General features: G+C 32.7%; 1 protein-coding gene and 1 long non-coding RNA gene across 2 annotated transcripts in view; one reads left to right on the forward strand and one right to left on the reverse strand.

Moving 5' to 3' along the window:
* LOC102499743 (uncharacterized) overlaps nucleotides 1-5414 on the reverse strand; it is a 60591-nt gene extending 55177 nt beyond the window's left edge. The window contains exon 1 of the long non-coding RNA XR_334823.1: nucleotides 5334-5414. This is a non-coding gene — a long non-coding RNA (uncharacterized LOC102499743). The remainder of the gene's footprint in view (nucleotides 1-5333) is intronic.
* Nucleotides 1-11810, forward strand: part of CCDC178 (coiled-coil domain containing 178) — a 431445-nt gene that overhangs the window by 321475 nt on the left and 98160 nt on the right. The gene's annotated exons all lie outside the window — the stretch shown is intronic.

Consider the following 11810-nt stretch of genomic DNA (forward strand, 5'->3'; position numbering starts at 1 on the left):
GGGAAAAAATTTCAGAACATTTATCTATGCAGATATTATTTCAATAAGACTTCTAAAGCATGGGCAGCAACCCCCAAAATAGATAAATGAAATTTCATTAAACTAAAAGGTTTCTAAAGTGAAGAAGAGACAACCTACAGAGCAGGAAAAAATGTTTTCAAGTTATACATCTGAAAAAAGATTATATAACACATTATAACCAGATTATATAAGAAATTTAAACAGCTCCCCAGCAAATAAACAAATAATCCAATTATAAACTGACCAATCAATTTGAACAGTTTTCAAAAGAATATTTAGAAATGGTCAATAGCATATGAAAAAGTTCTAAACATCATATTTGTTGTTGAGGACATGTCTAGTATTCTCAATTGGGCTGTACTAAGGTGTATATCATTCTGGGTAAAGTCTCTTTACAGTCCAACTGATGTATAGCAATTAAATATATAATTAATTAATTAATTTTTAATTTTTTTAAAAAAAACGAGCACACACACACAAAAAACTATTATAACCTATTTAATGACTGCAAAAAGCTATATACCCCCAGGTAGCTGCTACTTTATAGTATATTCACTTTACTCCCTGAGGTTTACACCTAAAGTCAGATATGTGTTCATAGTTATGTATATATCAGCTGTGCTTGCTATTGAAAGTTTTTATATTAATTAACATTTTAGTGAATCAATGAAATGTGAAAAAAAGAAGGCATGGAAAACAACTGTAGATACCAGAGATAGTGTGGGAGGAGGGAGGAGAATGGCAGAGGGTGAGAGGTATGGAATCAAGGGCAACAAAAAGCAAAATTCATAAGAAACAAGAAATAGGTCATTGGAACCAGCAGTTGGCATACTGTATTGATGTACAGTGAATGAATGGATATAAATTTAAATAAATAAACAGATAATTGCAGAAATGCAACTCAAAATCATCTTACTGCAAACAATCAAACAAACAAATATAGAAAACAAAAATAACAAATGCCTGCAGGGCTATGGAGAAAGGCCTCTTGCACATTATTGGTAGGAGTACAGATTAGTACAGTCGTTATGGAAAACAGTATGGCTCTTCCTAAAAAATGAAATTGCTTTACAATCCAGTTACTCTACTACTTGATATATACCTTCAGTGCTCCCCCAGAAAAAGAGGGAATTAATATTTCAGAGATATATCTGTACTTTCATTTCTATTGCAATTTTTTTTTTTTTGGAAAGGTTTTTGCCATAGGGCACATACGCTCGCCAGACAGAGAGACAGAAAGCGAGAAATCATCCCACAGAGGGGATGGTCACACTGCAATCTCTTCTCTTTCATTCTCCTCTTGAGATCTTGGGCACACACGCACATGCACCCAGTGTATGTTTCAAGCCACTGGGTCCAGGACGCAAACAGCGGTCGACTGCATGGGAATCCAGCGACATAGCCATTACACTAACTGCTGGTCCCATTACTTGTGCAATATTGTTCACAGTAGCTAAGATATACAATCAACCTAAGTGCACAACAACTGATGGATGGATAAAAAGATGTATAAATACGCAATAAAGTATTATTATTCAGTCATCAGAAAAAAATGACATTCTGTCATTTGAGGCAAAAAGGATGAATCTGGAAGAAATATCGCTAAGGATGGATAGGTCTTACTCTGAAAGTCAAATATTTAACACATGTCCTAACTATTTAGTGGAAGCTAAAATATGTAGTTTGTTGGATACAACAGTGCATGTAAGTAGAATTGATTATAGAATACTAAAGAATAACAGCATAAAGACAGTAAGAATTTGGGGCCAGCAGGTGGTGTAGTAGTTAAGGTACTGGACTCCCACATGGCTGACCATGGTTCCCTCTCAGTATTTCTCTCTTTCTCTCTCCAGCAAGCACACATGGTCTGTGGCAAAAAAACTTTTAAAAAAATGTGGAATCCTATATGTATCTAAAAATAACCAGAAGAACATATTTCAAATGTGCACAACTCAAAGTAATGCTAAATGTTGGAAATTATGAAAATGTTTATTTCCCTGATTTGATTATTACACGTTATATATACGTTTTGAAAACCCACAATAAATCCCACAAAAATATACAACTATTATATGTAAATTGAATATTGTAATAAAACTATTACTAAAAATAAATTTAGAATACTATGCAATAATTTTACATACATTAAAGATAATATGAAAGCAGAAAATCATCCAAATCAATCTGGGAAGACAATTAAGGTTGGTTAAGAAAGTTACAGCTTTTCTATGTCCTCTATAACTAGTCAGGGTTAGCTATATACATAAAGTTGGGATAAGAATTTGAGAAAAAAATACAGCAAATATAAAAGTCAAAGATAAAAAATATAATGACACTTTCAGGAACTTATGAGAATATCAAGAACCCAATTGAGGAAAGTTTTTTGTGCTGACCTGAGAAGTTTGACATTTTTATTATAAAATTTGTTGGTTTCCATAAAAAAAATTATAAACACAGAAGTGATAAGCTTCTCATTTTAGGAATAGCTCTCTAGGTGATTGTGTAAACTGTCTTAGAAGGGATAAGACAAGAAAGGGATCCTGTTGGGAGGATTTGCAAAATTTCAAACACAAGAATTAACAAGGGCCTAATCTAAAAGGTTATCGGTAAGGGTACCATAAAGAGAAAGTAAACAGGATATGATTCAGAGGTAAAGGGCCTAGGAAGACTTTCTGCTTGGGACACAGATAAGGTTTTATATGACAGGCTTAATAAAAGAAAGATATGCGAGAAAAGATGATAAATTTGTTGAGTTTTAGGTATGAGTTGATATCTATAAGGTGATTTCTGGTACTCTTTTTTTTAAAAAAAAATGTATGTCACACACACACAATTTATGGATTCAGTTTTGTTACTAGTTACATGGTCATTTAAATTATTTATTTCTTGAGGCCAGCAGATGGTGTAGTAGTTACATCACTGAATTCCCACATGGTCAATTGCAGTTCAAGTCCCAAAAGTGCTGGCTTGGAAATCACATGACACGCATGTGCATACATGCCCAAGATCTGGGAGGAGAATGGAAGAGACGGGGGATAATTTTTCAGTTTCCCTCTCATTGTCTGTATCTTTCTGTCTCTCCAATGAGTCCATGTGCCCTTACGGAAAAAAACTCTAAAAAACTTATTTCCCATTGTGTGAGTTGTAGTAGCTCACAGTGTTTGAGGAAGTGGTTACTTTCATCTAGTTATCATATATGTGTATAGAACTATTTGAAATATTTTTTTCCCATTTGTTTGATGTCAACAGAGTCTGTAATAATACGTCCTATTTTGTTGGTGATAATAGGATAGTAATCTGTGCCTTCCCTTTTTCCTTTGTTAGTCTTGCTAGCAGTTTACTAATTGTATTGATATTTTCAGAGAACCAGCTATTTCATTGATTTTCTTTATTATTTTCCTGTGTTCAATTACATATTGACTTCTGGTTTTGTTTTGTTTTGTTTTGTTTTCCCTTTCTGATTACTTTGAGCTTTTTTAGTTTTTATTCTTCTAGTTTCTTGGAGAGTGGGAGACTAAGATGATTTATTCGAAAGACTCCTTTTCCTGTGATATATACATTTAATTCTTTTAATTTTCCTCTCAGCACTGCCTTACCTGTGTTCACATATTTGAATATTTAAATTTTCACATAGTTTTTTGTTTTTTTTTTTTTTTTTTAAGAAAAATTTCTGGTACGGTTTCTGCAGGGTAAATGCACTCACCAGAGAGAGACAGAGACAGAAAGTGAGAAATCACCCCCTGGAGGGGTGACCACATCACAATACCTTCTCTTCCATTCTCCTCTTGGGATTTTAAAAATGCACACACACTCGCCCAGAGGAGTGAGTCTAAAGCCACTGTGTCTGGACTTGAACAGCCGTCGACTACATGGGAGTCCAGCAACAGAGCCATTACACCATTTGTTGGTCTCTCGTTTAGTTTTATATACTTTTTAATTTTCTCTTCAGGCTTCCTCTTTGACCCATTACTTGTTTTGAAAAGTGTTGTTTATTTTCCAAGTATGTGTAGATTCTTCTGTAATCTTTCTGTTACTGAATTCTAGTTGTGGTTGAAGAATACATTCTGTATAATTTTGAGTCTTTCAGATTTGTTAAGATTTGTCTTATGATCCAGGATTTGCTTTATCATCATATATGTTCCATAGATATTTACAAAAAGAAATATATTCTGCTGTTGTTGGACAGAGTGGTCTATTGGGTTTTTGGAAGTTATGACGTTTTTTTCTGTTTTTCTATGCAAAAATGAGTCATGACTTTTCCTACAACACAATATGAATGTCTATTAAATCCTGTTAGTTGATGATATTATAGAGTTATTTTCTATCCTTACCGATTTTATGTCTAGTTTTATCATCAATTGTGGAAGAAGAGTGTTAATACTCTAATTGTGGATTTTTCTAGGTCCCTTTTCTGTTTTTCCTTCATGTATTTTGCAGCTTTGTGTTTGTTGCATACACATATAGGACTGCTATAACTTCCTGATGGATTAATTAATTTTTTTCTTTTTATATAATGTTCCTCTATCTCTCTAGTTAGTTTCTGTGCCATCAAGTCTATATTATCTGATATTAAAATAGGCATTTCTGCTTTTCTTTGGTTATTTTTTTCATGTTATATCACCTTTCATTTTTTTTTGTTTATTTTTGTTTTTGGAGAGATTTTAGCTATAGGGCGTGTGCACTCACCAGACAAGACAGAAAGAGACATAGAGACAGAAAGCAAGAAATCACCCCCCAGGGGGGATGGTCATGCCGCAGTCCCTTCTCCTCCATTCTCCTCTCGGGATCTTGGGCACGCACACCCACACGCCTGGTGTGAGTTTTAAGCCACTGGGTCCAGGACACGAACCACGGTCGACTACATGGGAGTCCAACGACATAGCCATTACGCTAACTGCTGGTTCCCACCTTTCATTTTTTTAATATTCAACGTATGTCATTATAGTTAAATGAATTGCCTCTAGACAGTATATATTTGAGTCATGCTTTCATAATTCACTCTTCCAATCTCTGTATTCTAAGTAGTACATATGGACATTATATTTAACTTAGTTGTTGATGTGAGAGATTAAGTCTATCATATTTTTTTACTGCATATACTTCATTTTTTTCAGTTCTCTGTTTTCCTACTTTTTATGGATTATTTAAACAAAGTTTAAATTCCACTTTGATTTATCTATGTTTTATTTCAGTGACTCTCTTTGTTTAATAGCTTTATTAGTGGTCACTCCAGCTACTACAACTTGTATATATGACTTATACAGTCCACTGTGTCATGATCTTAATTGTCCAAGTGAATATAAAAACCTTACCTTAAGACCAGCCTAAGGTCTGATGACCAAGTGATTCCACATGGTTGACAGTGCAGTTCAAGTCCTGGACCCAGTGACTTGAAAAATATGTAGGGCAAGTGTGCACTTGTGCCCCAAATCCCCAAATTAGGAGGAAAAGCAGAAGGGATTGTGACATAACAATTCTTCATTGGGGGTACTTTATCACTTTCTGTCTCCTTTTCTGTTTCTTTCTCTGGCTCTCTTTTGCCAGTGCCTACCTCCTCTGGCAAATTTAAAATAAATAAATAAATAACAATTAAACCTTAAATTATTTTGATTTACTTTCACCATGTATATTATAATTATTGTAAATATTTTTTCTATATACACTTAGAACCATTATCATGATAGTTTTATAATTTTTGCTTTCATCATCAGATATAATATGGAAACTCAAGAAGGAAAAAAAAATCCATATTGAATCTACCTGTGTTTTTGCTTATCACATTTTTCCCCTGCTCTTCCAAGGTTCCTTCTTCTATCATTTGTTTCTGTGGATGAGAGAAACTAGGCAGTGCAATTTGCAATGTCAACCCCCCACAGTACAAACCAGAGCACAAAAGAGTGGGAAAACAATCTAAGAGCTAAGGTCAAATGATCAGTATAATCTGTCCTTTTCTTCTCTATGAGAATACTGGAAAAGAGCATACCAAGGACCTATCATGCAATAATATAATTTACTATTAATTTTGTCTTTTGAATATGCTTAATTTTCCTAAATTTACCCTATCTTAATTTTAAAATTAAAATAAAATCATCTATTGTTTTTGAACTTTATGGAAGGAAGAGAAAAATATGTATTTATACTGAATGAAGGAAAGAAATAGAGAGAGAGAAGGATCTAGTTGAACGGACTAAGAGAAAGTCACATTAAGATGTAAAAAATATGAAAAGGTATTAGTGTTTATCGCTGTAATGAAGTAGAAGACAATTGACTAATAGTAGGTATTTGAAAACTTCAAATGCTCAGAAATTTCAATTTGTGACTTTCATGAGAGCATTTGTTACAAGATGAAGAATAAACATGAGGTGAGGCAATTAGGAAAGTCAAGCCAGAACTGAGGTATATCTTCAAGAAGCTTGGATTAAAAAAAAAAAAAAAAAAAAAAAAGCAGAGTCATATTTTTGTCACAGGCCAATGGTCAAAGAGGGTATTTTATTATTTTTTAACTTATTTGTAGTCTGAAAATATTTATACATGAAGCCAAAAGAGCCAGTAGCAATGAGAATAAGATGTACAAGAAAAAAGAAAACTTGTAGGAAAAAACTTGAAATAGTTTTGCCTTTTGAGAATTCATTGGTGTACAAAAAGTCCACTGCAAGATATCCAGGATCAAAATGTTTTGAGCTCATGTTCTGCAATATCGCTATTATTATCTTAAGTCCCATCTGATTCAGTGTTGTATTTCTGTATAATCTTGTCATTTCAATTAGTGGATCTATGATTTGAGTGAGTGTATTTAATATTAGTTGCTGTTTCTGAGCCTCCAGGTGGCAGTGGCTTTATTGCAGTGGCATTTGTAACACCAGCAGTCTTGGAATCCTATGCAGGAAATAATAAAATTATTCTCACATCAATTGTTTTACAGTATAGCCTCACAAACACACATGTTCCACTCCTATTCCTTCATGTTATGTATATTAATCACATCCCGTTTCTTCATAGGATGTACATATTATCTTGAGCTCACTTGACAGTAAGAAACACATCATCTAAAAATAGTGTGTGAATAAATAAAACCGAAATACACTTAAACAAAGTAACTTGAAAAAGTTTTTGTCAGGAAATCAGAAAAAATAAAACAGTTGGTTATCATAGGTCACCCCCTGGGCAATAATGAGTAGGTTAATTTTTCACAACTCACTAGTAAGTGCAACACAGAGAGGAAACTCAATGTGTGATTTCAATATTGAGTATTCTGATTTACAAAACTAAAAACACTCCCAACAGTTAAGCCTTCATTGTAATTAGTAAGTGCTTAAGAGAAAGTAAATTCACATCACTGTATTCATAGTCATTTGAAACTTTAAAAATAAAAAGCAAAATTTAGGCATGAATGTGATAAATACAAACTTTTGTTTAAAGGAAATCAATTATGCTTAGTATTCACAAGTAATGCTATTGTAGTGAACTAAAAACAGTGATGTATGAATCTCAATTAATTTTACAACATGGCTGAATCATTTTTACTAAATTCTTTGTAATCTAAAGGAAAATGTGAGCAATATTATTTTGGTTTGTTTGTAACAGTATATTTTTCTTTAATCGCAGAACACAACCTCCACGAAAATTTCTAATTAAATTTGTAATTAAACATATGCACAGAATTGTACAACTATCACTGCTAATTTTGAACAAGTAGACACTCCAAAACAAACTCCATTCTTATTAGCAGTTGTACCACATTCTCTTATCCAGTCCCTGTGGAAACACCAGATATTAAGAGATCTCTCAGTTAAGAGAATCCTAAAATGAATAATTATCAGGGTCTTTATGTTCCTGGGTACTGGTTCATGGCATTCATATGTATAATGGACTAATATCTACCCCAAATTTATTTATTAATTTAGGAATCGTCATGGTATTGATGTCACACAGGTAAGTTAAAACAATGTTTCTTGGCTATATGTGCTTTATAATTTAGGGATGTTAGGTCAACCTTCTGTCTGTTTCTTTCACTGTAGCATGAGAAGTAACACTGTATAGTTGTTGAGATACTTAAGTGTAATAGTATGAGTAAGGCATCCTTCATAGTATCTGATGGCAAAAGTGCTCAATAAATACAGTTTTTTTTCTTTTTACTTACTAATTAGTAGTGGGAAATATGCCTTATATAAGAATTAAGTAGAACATCTTCTAAAATAAAGAAGAATTGTGAAGTTGATTGCCCTCCACTATGGGACCCAGCTGAAAACTAAATTAGCAACCACGTGTATCTTGGACAATCTAGGATGAGAGAAGCAAAAATCGTTCTTCAACTGGGTTTTCTGTGAGGTAGACATTGTATCTTTTCACCATAGAAGGAATATTTATAATAAGATGTTAAATATTATGCTTTTAATCCATCTGCTTACTAAATAGCAAATTACAGAGTATCATCTGCCTCTCTTTGTCTTAATTCTATGCACACCTTGAACCTTCTGCTAACATTTGACTTTAAGCTTTTTGTTCATTCATTCATTTATTGATTTACTCATGAAAAAATAATTACTTAATATGCCTGTTTCCAAGCACTGTGGAAGCAAGATGGCCTGTTCCTGTCTTCCATATATTTAAAGATGAATACAGTGGACTGGGTACAGCTGTAAAATGTGATGCTCTTCAAGATTAAACATGAGAAGGTTCCCAGTTCATGTCTGGAAATCCTCTGAAGTATCCCAGACATGCACATGCCCATGATCCAGGGCTTGCTGAGGTTGGAGGTGGATTATAGTGTCAAGGCTATTCTATCGTAACAATTCCCTAATGATTCTCTGTAAGACTTATATACAAAATATTTTATTGGCATAAAAGTATCTCATAAAATCTAGAATGTAGCATTTTACCAGTTTTAGTTATTTATATTATGAATGACTTTTTAATGACTGTTTTACTTAGATATAATTCACATGTCATAAAATTCACCCATTTTGAGTGTACAGATCCATTGTTTTTAAAACTATATTCAGAGTTGTACAACTCTCACTGCCGATTCTAAACATGTAGACACTCCAAAAAGAAACTCCATTCTTACTAGTAGTTGTACCACATTTTCTTGTTTGGTCCTTGTAGCTACGAAATGCATTTTGTGTTTCTGGATTTGGGCATTTTCCACATTTAATATAAATGTAATCATATAACATGTATCTTTTTTGTCACTGGCTTCTTTCACCAAGCATAATGTTTTGAAGTTTGTGATATTACGTCAGTATTTCATCCACTTGATTGGTGAATAATATTCTGTGTTTTGAAGGTGTCATGTTTTGTTTATTCATTCATCCTTTAGGGGCATTTGGGCTGTTTTCATTTTGTACCATTACGAATATTTCTGTGACCAGTAATCATGTACAATTTTATGTTTGCACACATTTTTACATTTCTATTGAGTATATACTAAAAGGAGTAAAATTACCGGATCATGTGATAACTACATGTTTAACATTTTGAGAAGTGTCAGGATACTTTACTAAGTGGCTCTATCATTTCACATTCCCACCACCCATGTGTGAGTTCCACTTTCTTTACATCTTCATCAACCTTTTTGTTTTCTGGTTTGGGGATGTTTTTTCTCTTATATAAGTTCCTCATGTTTTCTAGACACAAGTTTCTCATCAGATATTTGATTTTCAAGTATTTTCTAATTCTATTGCCTATTTTTTCACTTTCTTAATTGTATCCTTTGCAACACAAATATTTTAAATTTTTAATGAGATTTCATTTTCTTTTGTGTGCGTGTAGCTTGTGCTTTTGGTTTCATATCTAAGAAGTACTTTGCTAATCAAAAATCACGAATATTTTTTAAGTACCCTTTACTGAGCACAACTATTTCTCTCATTAAATTTTCCTGGCATTTTTGTAAAAAGTAAATTGGCCTTAAATGTAATACTATATTCCATTCTCTCAATTCTATTTATGTATGTATGCCTTTAAATGTCTATCCTTATATTACTATTATATTATCTTGATTTCTGTAACTTGGTAGTAAGCTTGGAAATAAAACATGAGTCTTCCAACTTTGTTTTTTTTTAAATATTTTATTTTCTTTTATACATTCAATCACTTTACATCAGCCTATAAAGTTAATTTCCCAGCATGAATAGGTAGTAAGTTTGGAAATAAGAAAACATGAGTCTTCCAACTTTGGTCTTTTTTTAAATATTTTATTTTCTTTTATACAATCACTTTACATCACTTAGCCTATAAAGTTAATTTCCCAGCATGAATACCTTTCGCACCAGTCCAGTTAGGAATGCTATTCACATTATCATCAACTGATAATAATCTATTTCTGTATCCCGTAAATGTCTTGCTTCTCTATTTTTCTCCTTAATGTCTTTCCTCACACTTTTTTTTTTTGCAAGATTGCTTTATTCTTGGTGTTTCCACATGGATTTTAGGATCAGTTTGTCAGTTTCTCCCCACCCAATGCCCAAAAATGTAGCTTGGCTTTTTATAGTGATTTTATTGAAACTATAGATGAATTCTGGAAGTACTGCCAATCTAACAATATTAAGCTTTCTTACCTAGGAATTTGGGATCTTTCCACTTACTTGGTCTTCTCTAATTACTTTCAACAATTTTCACAGTTTTGGAATACAAGTTTTGTACACCTTTTGTTAAATTTACAAAAATCTATTTTATTCCTTTGATGCTATTTTGATAAAAGTGTTTTCCTAATTTCACTTTTTAATTGTTCATTGACAGTGAATAGAAACATATTTTTTATTGATCTTATATCCTTCAGCCTTGTAGAACTTTTATTGGTTTTAATTTTTACTGATTCTTCAGAATATTCTATAGATAAGAATGTCATCAGTTATCTGTGAACAGATAGCTAAAATCCTTCTCTTCTAAAATGAATGCCTTCTGTATCTTTTCTGTCCTAATTTCCTCACATAAAATTAACAGTACAATATTGAATAAATGCATGGAAATCTTAAGTCTTTCTCCTGACCACAGAGAAAAAGACTCAGTCATCACCATTAAGTATACTGTTAGCTATAGGGGCTTTTATGAATGGTATTTATGAAATTTCTTTTGTTGTTTTTTCATTAAGGATGTAATGTTTTCTCAAATCTTTTTGTACATTTTGCTATAGTTTCTCTAAGTATTTTATATTTTTCTGTTTCTCCATTCTTCCATTCTTTTTTGTTAAATAGCTATTTTGTAGAGTACCTTTTTAAAAACATTTATTATTATCATTATTATTATTATTATTGTTTATACATTCAATTGTTAGACATCATTGAGTTTGTAAAGAGATTTTGCCCAACATGATATATGCCACACAACAGGCTAGTTGAGAATACTGTAAGTGACATCACCAACAGGAAACAAATCATTTCTGTGTCCTATAAATGTCTTACTTTTCCATTTTTTCCCAATTTTTCTTTCCTGCACTCTTCCCCTCTCCCACTCTCCTTCCACTTTGTCCCCAGTGTCCATAACAATTTTCAGTGCTTTTACATCCTCCAGTCTTTCAGTCTCTTCCATAGAGTGTAGAGAGTCGGAGAGTGTAGAGTGTTAAGTGGAGACATACAGTGTCTCTGTTCCATAGCCTGACTAGCTTCAGCAATAAATCCTCCATGTTCATCCACTTTTTATCAAATGCAATGGTCTCATTTTTTTATGGCTGAATAGTATTCCATGGAGTATATGTACCACATTTATCAATCCATTCATCTGTTTTTGAACATTTGGGTCGGTTCCATGTCTTAGCAACTGCGAATAGTGCCTCAGTAAATATAGTTGTGTAG

Source organism: Tupaia chinensis, unplaced genomic scaffold (assembly GCF_000334495.1).
Source record: "Tupaia chinensis unplaced genomic scaffold, TupChi_1.0 Scaffold000290_1, whole genome shotgun sequence".
NCBI lineage: Eukaryota > Metazoa > Chordata > Mammalia > Scandentia > Tupaiidae > Tupaia > Tupaia belangeri.